This window comes from Vipera berus (assembly GCF_964194415.1).
Source record: "Vipera berus genome assembly, chromosome: 5".
Classification (NCBI taxonomy): Eukaryota; Metazoa; Chordata; class Lepidosauria; order Squamata; family Viperidae; genus Vipera; species Vipera berus.
Window position 1 is genome coordinate 54,871,410 of NC_138207.1, and position 14,231 is coordinate 54,885,640.

Sequence of the window (14,231 nt, forward strand, 5' to 3'; positions counted from 1 at the left end):
TTTCCCAGCATTAGGCTCTTCTCCAGTGAGAGAAGAAATATATATTTTATATATTTATATACAAATATGAAAAGCTTTGCTATGCAAAATGATTAATGTGGAAATGGGTAGTCTGTATTATGAAGTTATAAGTATAAATATGTGCAGGGGAAAATAATCTTTTCTGAGCACTTCCATGGATAGAAAAGGCTGTAATATAAAAGTTGTAAAATATTTTCTACTTGGAACATTTTATCAGTTTTTGAATAATGTTAGCCATTGTTTCATGTATGTTCTTTAAAAAAGCATTACCATACATTTTATTTTTATGGATTCAAATAATACAAAGAATATTGTAACTGGATTGCTATGTGTTGATGTATCATTAACATTTAACATTCTCATATGCTTGAGAAGTCTGTTCAGCTTTTTATTTAATTTACTGAAAGTTCCAATTACTGTCAGTTTGTAATCCAGCTTTTCCATGCCACCCTTTGCCACATTGTTCTATGGCCTCTTGCAAGGAGAGAGTATAGAGGACTGATAAAGGTAGAAGACATCTGTTTCTTTATTCTGCCAGCAGAAATACGTTTCTGCATCAGAAGTATTCCATAAACAGGACCAAAAATTTATATGATTAAGCAAGAGCTTTAATACTTGAATCTGGCTGATATATCATAATGTGTATATTAAATACAGTATATACAAATATACTAAATAATGATGATTCTGAAATGTAAGTTAATTTACTAGCCAGATATAAACTTTGAATACAGTAAATGATTGTGTAGCCCTTGTAACTGCTACAACTGTTCTCTAATGATTAAAAAAATAGGATTCAGGAAAAAATAAATCATGGAATTCCTATATAATGTAAGTGATCCTTCTTGGTTTGTCCTAGGATCAAAGTGGGCCTGTTCAAGCAAATTCATAGACTTATTAATAGCTTATTATTGCACCCAACCTTAGTAGTACAGATAGTCCTCAACTTACAACACAACTGGGACCAAATCACTAAACAAATGGCTGTAAATTGAGAGCTACCCGTATATTGCCAACCTAGAAAGGTAAAGGTAAATGTTGTTAGATCATTTAAATCTATTAGCATTAGCAAATCCTAAAGATTAGGAATAGGATTATTAGGATTTAGTTTGTCATCTAAGACTATTAAAATGTAGTCAGAATGCTTGCCTCTGTTATATGTGAATATATTACCATTCACTATTTTTCAAAAGGAAGGATTTTTTAAAGTTTTGAACTTAAAGCAAGTTTCCATCACAGTAGCACAAGATGTGCAAAAAGTAAAAACTGTGATCAAAAGCTATTAGTACTGAATATTTTCTCTGTCTCTGTTAGAAAATAGCCTTTTAAAAGATAACAGTGGAGAAGTTCAAGTTATTTGTTGCTAGAAATGTAAGATATCGGGCAAAATCAATTTTGAACCTACATAGATTGATATTTAGGTCATAGTTTTCTCAAATAAAGAAGGAAAGTTAGCAAGTAGATATAATCATATTATATAAATCCTATGCTGGGATTTTTCTGGTCTTTTGGCCAACAGACTCCTTACTGATGCTTAATCTTCACTTGGATTCATAGCTGATAGAAATTTTATTACTGCCAAGTAGATATTTTTGCAATTATTCCATATGGCATCTGAGAAAGCATGGTCAGCTATGGTTTGGCTACTCTTCTAATAGATATGGAAGTAATTTTTATTATGCCACAGAACATGTTCTGACAGAAAATATTGCATGGATATGATCAGTGGTGGGATTCAGCTGGTTCACACCAATTCAGCAGAATCAATAGCTAATATTTTGTGGCCCAGGCCCATAATGGACTTCCAGAAGCGGCATCCACACAGAGAACTGGTTGTTTACATATTTGAATCCCATCACTAGATATGATGAATAAATTACTAGTTGTACCATACAAAGATTTTGCAACAATAGATGCATGAAATATATAGAATATTTTCCTCAATAATTGACACAGAGCTTAGTTTTATTTTTCATACTAGATGAAAAATATATACCTTTTTATACTGACAAATCTTGAAAAAAGTATATTTATTTATTTATTTATTTGATTTATATACTGCCCTTCTCCCGAAGGACTCAGGGCGGTGCACAGGGCAATAAAAATAAGAATACAGGATACAAGATTTAAAGTAAAATGATTGTGCCCAATGTAGTAGGTTAGTTAAAATAATGTTAAAACCCAAACTCATCAGGCCAGGCCATATAATGCTGCATATGATCAATCCTTTAAAATCAAGATAGATATTGAGTATAGGGTCAAATTTATAATCATATACATACCAAGTGGCTGGTGAAGAAAGGCTAGGACAGTATAACAACTTGACTTCTGTAGCAAACATAGCAGATATTGTCCTAAGTAAGCTTTTCAAAAAAAATTAAATCAAATGACTAAAAAAAATAGTCATATAAAAATGAGCATTAGAAGCAAAAGAAATAACACTTGCAAGCTATCTTGAAAGAGATATTTTGAATAGATCTTGGTGTCACTTGATTCCTAATAGTTGATTAGGAACAATGAACAAACTGAGCTAAGAATAATCATAAGAAGACATCTATGGGCATGATGGGGTATTGAGAAATTATAAAAATGGTTCTATCCAACTAAGATGGACTCCATTATTTAGAAAAAGGGAGAAAACTATTTCTTTCATACAGTATTTGACACAGAGATGGGAAAAGTACATAAAAAGCCAAAGATACCATTATTACTACAAAGTTTAATAAATAAACAGAGAAGTTCTAACTTTTGCAAAATAATCCCACATACTGTCAGGTTAAAATATGAACTCCTTTCCTTTTTCATTACCTCGCATTAAACTTTATTTGCTCCGTGGAGACAATAGCCCTATCTTGGAATGAGTTCCTTATCCCTCAGCCTGGTGTGCAGTCCTGCAGCACTTTCATATTGCAAAGGCTTGACTCTTGAGAAATAATGAGTGAATAAAAGAAGTCTTGACTTGACATAACGATAAATGAGGTGAAACTTTTTTTTTTACCGTCAAGGAACCAGTTTTGGTCCATAGAAAAAAGAAGTTTCTATTTTAATATGGAATATAAAGGATTCATTGTACAAAAAAGTGTTTTTCATCAGAAGCAAAAGAAGAACAAAGATAAAGGCAGCAATCCAATGAATGAGTTGAGAAAACTAAGATAATGCCGTTGATAAGCAGTTCAAGGCGACCCATTGTTCACCAGGCCATCGGCCCAGCCCTAGGGGAGAGCTTTTAAAAGTATCCCTGTATGCATTTTCACTCTCCTCATTACCATACCTGCTCTTTGAAACTCACCAGTGGTTCCAACAAACTACACTGACACCTGCCGGAAAGAGCGGATGACCCATCTTAATCAACTACTTCTGTGAAAAGTCTATGGAAAGAACTGTGTCCCATCTTTACTTTGCTATTCAGAAAGCTATTTGTCAATGGGTATCCTGAGAGCCATTGCTATGAACAAAGATCTGTTTCTGTGCACTGGAAATGTGGCACCATGATCAAAGTTAAGGAGAATCTCCTACTTGTTTCCTTTGTTCATGAATATGTCCCTTCTCTTATACGGCTACTAACACCAGAATAATTACCTGTACTTTATCCAGTACTAGTTTGATTGTAATGAAATGATTCCAGCAGCGCTCTGAATGGAATTGGGATTTTGAAACAGTCTATTTACTTTTAACAAGGCATTTCTCCTACCTTGAAGACCATAACAAATGTTGCAGACACAGTATTATATAGGAGCAGTCCATAGATATCAAGGAGAAAAAAATAAACTGTCTCATAAAAAGATTTTGAACAATGCCAGTTTGAATTAAAAGTTAAGATACAGGCCTGAAGTGCTACAATAAACAGAACATTTGTCATTGACTATGTTTAGAATGTCAATTACTTCCTAAAATAGCGTATGCATTATTCCTACAAAAATATATACTAATCTAATGTTTTAAAATAAATTTTAAACACTTTCCATATGTGTTGAAATGTCATTATGAACAGTGGTGGGATTCAAATAGGTGAACAACTGGTTCTCTGTGTGGATGCCGCTTCCGGAAGTCCATTCTAGGCCTGGGCAACAAAAAATTAGCAACTGGTCCTGCCAAAGTGGTGCAAACTGGCTGAATCCCACCACTGATTATGAATCTTTTCTGTACAAGTTTTTTTCTATATCTGAGATATAGTAACAAAGGTTTCAGAAGGCCAATTGGCAAATGCATCTAATGCGTATAGATGTGTGTTGGAGAAGATGTATACATTCACATGAACCTAACACCAAGAACTATTCTCAAGTCAAAATGAAAATCATGCACATTCTTCATCAAGAATATTTTTTCTATTGGACAATCCAGTTTACTATTTTGTCCATAATATAATGTGAACTACAATGAACACATAAGACTGATCAACAAAGAAAATACAGTTCAATATATTAATACAAAATATTCCAGCAATATTTGTGCCCAGGAAGCTGGTGCATTAAAGTTTTTGTTATTTACCTTGTTGTATAATATCAGATTTTTCATCTATTTGCAATGACATTCAGTTAAATACAACTTCCATAACAGCATGGGTTAAATGGGTTAAAGACCCATTAAATGGGTTAAAGACCCATTTATTTGAACAAGCTGGCCTGGCCTGATGGGGAATCACTTAGGGTTTTAATATTTATATATATTTTTATTGTTTTTATTGTGGGCAATAATTTAATTCTTTTTTAACTTTTGTACTTTTGTAGTTTTAAGATATGCCCTGTTCACCGCCCTGAGTCCTTTGGGAGAAGGGCGGTATAAAAATTTAATAAATAATAAATAATAATAATAATATTAGGCTCATGCCTTTTACAGTACTGTGTGATTGTTTTTTCTAAATATACAATAGGATCGTAATCATACCTTCAAAATATCACCCTGCACGAAACATGCAGGGCAATCTATGCTAAGTCATTGCCTCAGATTTCAACTCTTTGTAAAAACTGTTGTGAAAGTAAAATGAATTAAAGATCAATTAATGATCCAGACAAAATCTTCAGAGATGATCGTTATTTCCTGGTTGAAGTTATTTATTTATATATTATATTTATATCCAAGGACTCCAACAAAGCCCCCATGCTGTTTTTTGTTTTTTCGCAGTACTTTACACAACGGAATAGGAATGTGTTGATGATCACCATGCTTATTCTATAACATTGTCTAGTTTAATTTTGCCAGATCAATATATTTGCTACACTAAACAACTTTGAAATGCTACTTTTCATTCACATTATAGTCTGTTTTGTTTCTGATATATCTGCAGATTCAGCTGATGATTATGGCGATGAATACAGCACCGACTACATAGAGCCAGCAGGCAGTGAAATCAGATTTAGTTTCTTTGGCTCTGATTGGATATACGAATTCTTCACTCATGATGGTACTTCATTATGCTCATTATAAGATGGAGAGACAGCATATGGGAAGCGAAAGAAAGGAATTCAATTTTTAGATAAATGTAGAACTGGGGGAAATTGAGAAAACTGTAACCGCTTGATAAACCTGCCATTACATCACTGTTCTGGTTGAAAAACCTTTCAATAAAAATGGTACAGATTAAAAAATTTCAAAAATTAAACTTGAGATTTATTTCTCTGTGCTAGTAAATCCCTGCCAGATAAACCCATGTCAGAATAATGGAATCTGTAAAAGGAACAGAAACAGCTATACGTGTACCTGCCCTGAACCATACACAGGATCAAAGTGTGACCGTGGTAAGATACATCTTGATCTTGTCACTACTATTACGTAAAGCTGAAAAATGTAGATACTGTTATAAATCATATAGTTTGCAAAATATAAAATAGACTTATTTACATCCCATTTTAAAAGTCAGCTGGAAATTTGCAAGGACTTTCAAGTTTAAAACTATAATGTTAAGTTCTGCATTACTTTGCCACTTTAAATAAATTAAGAATTCATTATAATTTCCAATCCTGAATACATACAATAAATTGTATGCATATTTTTGTTGAATATATTTCTTTCTAAAAAAAAAACAAATTCTGGACAAGAAGAATTCAATCAAGTGCAAAGTTATGGTCCTAGCATGAACGGAATAGTTTAATTTTGCATGCTAAAGATTCATATGTGCATTTTCTTTCAAACAAGAATTTTGAAAACTGAGATAGATTCAAGCATGGATGATAAGAGAAAATAGTTTACTACAAGGAAAAAATCCAAAAACAATCTCCTAGAGGTAAAATATACTCACAAGAATAGAAAATATCCTAGTGTATTCAAAAGATTGTTATTTTCCATTCCAAGGCATAGAGTATAATAACAATGGAACATAGGAGAGATACTTGAGAAGAAGATTTAGTTCTGAAATAGAATAAAATAGAATATAAAATAGTAGCTTCAGTTCTGACTGTTATTTTACCAATAACAAAGTTTAAAGCAGAAGAAAGAAAATGTAAGAGCTTATTGCAATTATTCAAGAACAATGTACTGGAACTAAGGAGCTAGAAAACAATTGTGGCCATTTTACTTAATTCTCATTACATTTTAGAATCATTTGGAAAAAATGAATAAAGTACATAGAAGGTAAGCAATATGAATGCACCAAGCAATCTTTAGGTGTGGCTCAGTATTTATATATGGAAGTCTTCTGATATTCCAATAGAACAATAGCTAAACATAGAGTATAAATATAAATATCTTCAGTTATTAGACCAAATATCTTCAGTTTAAGTTAAACAAAGTTAATAGCAATCTCATGTAGCTGTAGTAGTGTAAATTTTAGGAGAAAATATTTAAAATTGAATATTTTATGACGAATTGCTTTAAATCAAATACCTGAAGTATAACTATAAAACATAGCATTCTTAAATATTAGCCAATATTAGTCAAATCAAAATGATAATGAAGCACTACATTCAAGAACTTGCTAAATTTTACAAAAATAGGTACATCATGGAATGTATTGACAGATAATTAATGAAATAAAATAGAAATTAATCCCGTAAATGAAGTGCCTATATATTGGCTCAAAATAGATTTAAGAAGTAAATACAATATATTAACATAATTATGAGGATGTAATAGTTTCATCAAGTGAGTTTCTTTTAAAAAAATTAACGATGGCATTTCATAAAGTCATTTAATTGTACCTATGAATTTATGTATTTATTTAATTGTATCTATGTATTTATGAACCAATTCATAAAACATGAAAAGACTATAGTCAGAATGGTACCAAAACAGTGCAGTCATATAAATTAGTTGTTTTCTAAACAAAGGCATTAAACTTTATATATTTTAGCTATAATAATAGATAAATACATTTATTAAAGATGTCAGACTATGTACAAATCAAGGATGCCCAGTGAGTACATTATTAAATTAAGCAGTTTTTAAACACAAAACTATTAAACATATTTTAATACTTACGTTTATCTCCATTATTTACATTTGACAACTGTAAAGCATTTGACTGCTTAGAATGGGAATTATTTTTTTCAAAATTAGTCCATTGAATAAATTGTAGTAGGATAAGGACATTTATATGTGGAAGGTATAACAACCTAATCTTAGTCCCACTAGAGTAGATAGATGGAGTATGAAATCAATTTCAGCTTATCTGAAACTACTTTTATTGAGACTAGGTACATCCTTCACCTTCTTATAGTTCAATTAATTAGAGAAGCATCTAGCTGATTCACTTCTGAATGTCATCTTGTTCTGGGATTTAAAAAATGTTTCAGCTCCTTTTGCTTAGGTAATGATACCTACCTGTTTCCACCATGCTCACCTTCCTTACTCTTTGTACCTTCTATGCCAAAAAAAATGTAAATGATCATGACTGTCTGAGCATTAATCTGTAAAGGAGCATAAAATTTCACTGTTAAAAATAACTAAATAATAATATAAATAAAAACAAAATGAATTGACTGTGGAATATCTGTATCCAGCTTTTCTAGCCTCTTGTATTGCAGATTCTAGACCTTTTCCGTGCTAGCTTGGAATTCTGGGACTTCCCAATTTAAAATATTTTCTTTTTTAAACACTTTTGTGATAACTGTTTCAAACACCCTTGCAACTTAGTGATATATAATAATTAATACTACATGGTAAGTTTTTTAATATGAAGATAAGCCATACAAATTCATATTATTTAGGTGTAGAACAAATAGGAAATATTTAAAATACAACTGTGTATTGGTATTTATAGTGCTGTAATGTTGTTATTTTCTTCCAGGTCCATGAGCATTTCCATATCCATGGGCTGATGAAAGAGTAGGAATTGTATGATTGTTTACTGTTTTACAACTCTGTAACTGTAACTTTCACCAGGAATTAGAGTACAATGTGTATCTCCATTGTCAATCCTTGTACTACATAAAGTCTGCTTTTAGCAAATATCCAAAACTTGAAAAATCTACCTAACTTTCTTGCTCTTTTTACTGTTATTATATACCATAGTGAAAAATACATGCCAAAGAATCAGCTGCAATCAAGGAGAATGTCTGATTATGTTAAGAGCACCTTATTATCAATGCAGTTGTAGATACCCTTACAAACCACCATTATGTAATAAAGGTGAGACAAATTGTTGTTGTCAGTAACTAATTTTTAGGATTACTTCTACTACTGCTACATTCTATGGATTATGCAAAGAAGAATCACAACTGTTTTTTCTCTAAATTATCCTCTAACATCAAATCTTTTCACTTTATTAACTTATTTCTTAAATGCAAACAATATTCAGGACAGCCTGCATGGATTTATTTTAATGGACCTGTAGACATTAGAGTGGGGAGACTTTAGATTTTCCCATATTAAATCTGATTATCCTTCTGTGTTTTTCCTTCGATATGGGATACACACACATAAACACACACACATATATATATACACACATATATACATACACACATACACACACACACATATATATATACATACTGCTCAAAAAAATAAAGGGAACACAAGATAAGACATCCTACTATTAAATACAGTACATTGTGTTGTTTAAGTGTTCCCTTTATTTTTTGAGCAGTATATATATATATATATATATATATATATATATATATATATATTCATTCCTTGATAAGATTAAAAATGCAAATCCCAGGCATGTTAAAATTAACAAACTAAATGATAAAATAAGGAAAAGTAAAACAGTTTTTATTGCTAAAAGATCAAGCTTTCGTTGGCTAACTGCCAACGTCATCAGGATGGAACGCTGGGGTGGGGAGATCGCGTTTATACTGTTGGTGTCTGCACTCTGCTCATGGAGTGTGTCACCGATTGGTTTGTTGAGGTCAGCCGTATTTCTTTGAGTTGTCGCACATCCGTTTTTGGGGGGTGTAGCTGTCTCTGGGTATCTGTTGTTAAAAGTGAATTGCTGATAGTTCCATGTGTTGTAGCCATAGCTCTAGTCATTGCCCGACACGGGCAATCCTTGAATGAAGAGCTTCTTACATTGTTTGAACAAGCTATCAATCTCATTTAAATACAATATTCTAATTAATTCTTGAATACTAGCGTCCTCACCTTGTCGACCAAATCCTTGTAAAAATGGAGGCACTTGCCAGAAGCATCGTTTAAGGTTCAGATTCAGCTGCAACTGCCCTGAAGGTTTCAGAGGAAAATTTTGTGAACTAGGTAAGAGAATTCTCTGTGTTTGGCAGCAATGGCATAACTAGTATAGGGGTCGTGGTAGATAAATCAGCCTTTGATCATTTTAATTATATGTTAGTAATTTACAAAAGAACTGATTAATATTCTTTGTATTGTACACTTTTACATATAAAAAACTGATTTGAACTCCATTGTGATCATCACTGTCATGATGTAAGCAGTAGATTCAGAATATCCAACTTAGGTATTTTTGATAAAATCTAAACTGGGTGGAATGCAGATTCTTGTGAAACGTCATTCATTTATATAAGAATTGAGAGGGAAAAAATGCCAGAAGAGGCCGAAACAAAACAAAAAAATCTTCAAAACATGACAATCTTGTTGTAGGGACTGAAGACTGCTTTGAAGAAAATGGCCACACATATAGAGGAAATGTTAGTCAAACAATCCTCCAAAAAAGATGCCTTCACTGGAAGTCTCATTTTCTTTTGGACAGTAGTTACAACGCATTTATGGAACATGCTGACTATTATGGCCTTGGTGATCATAACTTCTGCAGGTATTCCATGTATACATGAAAACACAATTCCACGAATATCATTGTTATTTATACCCCCATTTCAAATCAAATATTACTAAATAAAAGTCATTGGCTGTGTTCTGAGGACATCAGTAACTCAGCCATTAATAAGCTTTCTTACACCCCCCCAAAAAAAAACCAAATCACAAAGTATTCACTTATAAACTCGCAACGTCACGTGACGTGTTGAGACGTATCAACTTTTTTGCCATCACCACCAATGGGGTAGGTGCGGTTTTGCTATGATGCATTCGGCCCCCGGGCCAACAGTTTGACACCCCTGACTTATAAGATGACAGGCTCTTTACCTCTCCGTAGTCCCTTGGAATGCTCTTCATCTTTTCTGTCTCCTTTTTCTAGAAGTTGTTACCATGTTTAAATTTAAGAATGGATGTTAAGCCTGCCAGTTCACAATTTTATTTAAAATCAGTGGAGATGCCAAAAGAACCTGATGGTTGACAAGTGAGGCTACCTTGATACCACGCTGTATACCCCTGTGTCAGTATAATTCAGGTTAGGTTGTTCCTGTTACCAGTGATGAAATAACAGTACAATAGATCAGTACAATTAACTTGTTGTTTAACGAAAAAGATCAGAAATATTTGATCTCACCATAGAAATAATTGCTAGTTTGGCGTAATGTTTTTGATAACCAAATATACTTTCCTAAAGAATGAATTCTGATAGCACGTCTATAAAAGCATAAAAATTAAGCTTAGACATTGGCACAATATTATTAGTAGGTAAGTATAATAAACTGAGAAGATGCCATTATTAATCATGTTTGTCTTCTTGGTTTCTGAATGACTTGATATTTCAGTGTGAACATTGTTCGGTTCCACTGCTTATCACTTCTTCAATTAATAACTTCTTTTCTGAAGATCCATTCTTCTGACAGGTGAATCTTGAAACTTGTCTCCTTTAGGAATCCAGATGGTGATGACAAACCCTGGTGCTTTGTCACTGTGAATAACAAATTGAAGTGGGATTTCTGTGATGTCCCTCCATGCTTGTCAACAGGTAGAATAAATAATAATAACACGGTGTATATTCAGTGTAACATTAATTTAGTATGGCATTAATTTAGATTGGCAATCACTGTCGATTTTGTGTCATCCATCTACCTCAAGAGCACAGCTCACATGATGCCCAATCACTTTAATGATACTGGAAGATTTCTCATTTGCAAAGCATCAAAAAGTATACCAAATAAACAAAGTATCTTGAGATGTCTACTATCAATAGATATTAAAGAAGATTACATAAAAAACAAGAAAGAAGAAAATAAATGAATTACAGAAAAAAATATTCTGCATGATTCTTAGAATGCAATTAAGGAAGCTTTCTTTGATTATTTGATGCTGTAGTCCTCTTTTTCTTCACAGAACTATTTCTAAGCAGAAGATTTTAAAGAATATTTTAAGAATGTAGGAAGAAGAAAGTATTTCTCTTTGTGCCAAATCAAGTATATACCAGAATATGTTGAAATCTATTGTAGATTAGATTAGTAGAACTAATAGAGCTTGACTGAAAAAGATCCAGATGACAGTTATAGATAAAAAGGCTTTAACTAATGCTACTCAAGTCTTGTTGTCTTTAACTAGGAAAATGGTACATCACAGGGCAACAATTTATTAACCAAGTTGCTCCAAATGGTCTGAATTATAGAATGCGTCCAAGATCCAGGACTGTGCTATTGCTGTGGTCACAAAATCTTCATTTTTAACATTCTGTGGGACACTTTCCCAGCCTGTCTTGCAATGTCTCGCTCTTTCCTTCATCCAGTTAGTTACCTGCCTGCTGGAAATGGAAGAGTTTGGAAGGGAAGAAGGAAGGACGGTGGAAGGAAGGAAAAAAAATAAGAAGGGAAGAAGTGAGGAAAAGGAGAAATGATCCTTTGTGCACCTTTTCTGGTCCATGCTACTCCTCTGTGCATTCCTCTGACCTATGCCAGCCACCACACTGCCTCCCCACATGGTTTCCCAACCCATGCAGCATGTCTTACACAGACCCACAGACCCTCCCTGATCTGCAACACACACACCCCGCACACACCTTCCTGATCCACACCACCCCCAAATGCCTTCCTCGACCTGTTCAATACCTCTACAATATATCCACAAATTCTCCTGCACAACTTCCCTAACCCATGCAGCACCATTTGGGCTCACTCAAGAACAGTTCCCAATCTAAATTCCCAACCCTATCTGCTGTCTCTGACTGCACAGTACTTTTGCATATTCCCAAAAAACTAAAGGCACCTTTCCCATCCCTCTCCCCATGCACCACCCTCAACTATTGAGCACCTCTTACACATTCCCATGGCTCCCACATAGCCTTTTCCATCCTTCCACATGTCATAGCACAGCACTTCTCATTCACTTTCAGACACCCTTCTCAATTTATGTAACCCACTCTGATGCCCTCTCTGACCTGCATGGCATCTTGAGTGCATACCCTTCCTAACCCATGCAGCATTTATTGCATAGCCCACATACTTTTTGGACCCACCTGGCAGCAGCTATTTACCTGCCTGCTGGACTTGCAACTTCCTGCTGGCTTTCCCAACTGACTTTCTTCTCACAGGTTTCCCACAACCAAAGTAAATAGGAAAGCTAACAGGAATTCTAGGGAATAAAAGAAGGGAGAGTGAGTGAGAGAGGGCCACATTTCAAGCCACAACAAATGACTCAACTGAACTATGCTTCAGAGCTTCCAGAAAAACCCCGAGTTCTTTCTGGAACCTGAGGTGGGATGATCTAATAGGTCCTACCTCCCTCTAGTGGGGGATTAGTGTGGAGAACTCAAGAGTTAAAAAGGAGTGATCTGTCCATGGCAAAGGGCTGATGTTAATGTTTTCCAATCCAGATCGCAATACCACTGCCATCAGACAAAGATCAGATCTAATGTGTGATCTGCACAGTGAGTTGGATCTTTGAAAAGTTAGATCAGGTCCACGGTTCCCATGATGGCCATGAATTCCTGAGTCATCTCTGGCTCTGGGTCCAAATGAATCAGATGGAAGTTCCCAAGACCACAAATGTGGGAAAATCCTTTACCAAACCAGTCAAAGAATCAAGGAGTTTGGGCAGGAGCTACATTAGAAAGAGGGAGATAAGCAAACACAAGCCCAACTGATATCTATGGCCTAGCCTTATTAATAGAATCTCAATTTTGCTACATGTGGGGTAGCACCCCAAAGATTCCTGCATACATTTTCTGTTCTTTCCCTAATTAAAAAATCAGATATTAAGAAAATATTGGAAAACTGTTGAGTTTTACCTTAATTAGATATAATATAATATCTCAAGTCTGGTCTTCTTTATATTGTAGCAAAGTTCTCTAGGAATATAACAACCTCCTCCAAGAATCCTGCAATAGATGATACATCCAGAACATGTGGGAAACCAGAAATAATAAGACCATTCAAGAGAATTTATGGAGGTATCAAGTCAACTCCTGGCAAGCATCCATGGCAAGCTTCTCTTCAGAGGAAGATTTCAGCAGGTGTGCCAAAGGAACATTATTGTGGAGGAGCATTGATTGAGCCATGCTGGATTCTTACTGCAGCACACTGTATCACGTAAGCATACTTGACAGATTCAGTACAAATGCAAAGAACAAACAAACCTGTTTGGGTCCAACCATCCTGTAAAGGACTCTGAAGTGCACAGTTTTAGGTAGCAGAAATCAGTTGGGGAAAATAGCCATGTCAAGCTGGAGAATAAATAGGATTGTGCCATGTCTTTTCATCTCAGAATGTTAACACGTGGCCTTATTTCTTTTATATAGAATTGTATCTCACCATTACAATGCTAATGCACAATTCATGGCAGCTATATAAAACTCAAGAAGACACCACTTTGTCTTTTGCTACTGGGATAATATGTTTCTTCTAGTCCAGGGGTAGGCAACCTTGGCTCTTTTATGACTTGTGGACTTCAACTCCCAGAATTCCTGAGCCAGCATGGCTGGCTGAGCAGTTCTGGAAGTTGAAGTCCACAAGTCATAAAAGAGCCAA